Here is a 1,504-nt window from a genome sequence, read left to right as displayed (position 1 = left end):
ATCGGTCCCTGCGCCACCGCTTGAGGCAAATCCCCACCCGCGGCGCCTCGCCCGCCCAGCGCCCCCTCGCGGCGGGACGGGGAGCGGCCGCCGCCCTCAGCGCGGCACGCCCGGCGGCCCGGGCGCTTTAAAGGCTCCACCTGCGGGCCAGTGGCTCTTTCCTCGCCACGGGGGCGGGCGGGTGCCTCAGCGCTTCCCTCGGCCCCGGTCGCGGCCGCCCCCTGGCTGCGGGGGCGATGTTCGTGGGTGCGGCAGCCGCGGCTCCCGCAGGGGCGGGACCGGGACCGGGACCCACCCGGCGCGGCCCGGGCAGCGCTGCGCGGCCGGAGGTGGCGGGGGGCGGCCGCTCGGCCCGGAGGTACCGGTGAGCGAGGCGCTGCGAGCGGGCAAGGTGGGTCGCGCCGCGACTACAGCGTGTCTCTAGTGGAAAATTAAAACCTGGAGAGCCCTTGTTGGGAAGGCAGGAGTGAGTAGGCGAGGCTGAAGTGTAACTTTTAGGAGGCTGCTTAGTTATTTTGCAACCTGGTGGTTATAGGCGCACCGCTACATCAGCGTGCTGTGATGATCCCTGAGGAATCTGCGATGGCCAAATGACACTGACGGCACAGGATCCTTCTCGTAAGGCTCCTTGTGCGCTCCCCGCGCTGTGCCAGACCTCGGGCTGGCAGGAGCCAAAGCCTGCCCCCTAAGAGATCCTATGACCTCGATATCCGAGCTCAGTCCCTGGTCTGTGTGGAGCTGACTGTGATGTCTTTGGGTTTGTTTGGATTTTTTTCGTTCACTCTTTTCTCTTTTCTGAGGCCAAATAGTCAGCTAGGTTCCCGCGCAGCAAGGCACAGATTACAGTAGTCACAGGATTGCTGTAAACTTTCCTGGTTTCAGCCCAGAGTTGAACAACAACAATGAAAACTGAACAGTGACACATTTTGCAGACTTCTTTTTCTGCCTGAAGTACACGTATTAGAAACTGAGCCCTGTGTTTTAGCCCAGTTTGCTGCTGTTGACACATTTTCTCACCTAAAGCAGGTAACCTAAGTGCTGTGGTAATGTTTATAAACAGGGCATGGTTAAAACAACAGGTGTTTAGATGTTCTTTACCTTAAAAGAAGAAATTTTCTTATCTTGAGATGGTTAAGTACCATAGAAGTCTTAAGTATTATATGGTGTAGTGAGTGTCTTTAAAAACAATGACTGAAATGCTGGTAAGATGAGAACTTACTAACATACACTTCAATCTGCACAGTCTGGAGAAGTATTTCCCCTTCCCTTTCATGGTGAATCTGTCTCTCCACAGGTTTCCAGTTTAATACCGTTACAAAAAAATCTTCATGTCTTTAAAAGTTTAGTTCTGACTAAACTGTGTTGTATGCCAAATTTTTTATGGTAGTGAAGGGAGGTTGGTGTAGGGGAAAAAAAGACCATGCAGTAGAGGAAAAAAGTGTGAAATACAGTGTTGGTTTTTTTTTTTGTTTTGTTTTGTTTTTTTGTGGTTTTTTTTTTTTTT

General features: G+C 52.7%; 1 protein-coding gene across 4 annotated transcripts in view; it reads left to right on the top strand.

Moving 5' to 3' along the window:
- The first annotated feature begins 298 nt into the window (after positions 1 to 298).
- The window catches only part of LDB3 (LIM domain binding 3), a 116,121-nt gene continuing 114,915 nt past the window's right edge, over positions 299 to 1,504 (top strand). For 3 of the 4 annotated variants that reach the window (XM_053949635.1, XM_053949632.1, XM_053949637.1), the window contains exon 1: positions 313 to 391. The gene's annotated coding sequence lies outside the window, so the exon portion shown is untranslated. Of the gene's footprint in view, positions 392 to 1,504 lie in introns of all 4 variants that reach the window. The other variant, XM_053949634.1, reaches the window with a different exon arrangement.

This window comes from Vidua chalybeata, chromosome 8 (genome assembly GCF_026979565.1).
Source record: "Vidua chalybeata isolate OUT-0048 chromosome 8, bVidCha1 merged haplotype, whole genome shotgun sequence".
NCBI lineage: Eukaryota > Metazoa > Chordata > Aves > Passeriformes > Viduidae > Vidua > Vidua chalybeata.
Note: the sequence above shows the minus strand (reverse complement) of the source record. Positions and strands in the feature narration are given on the sequence as shown.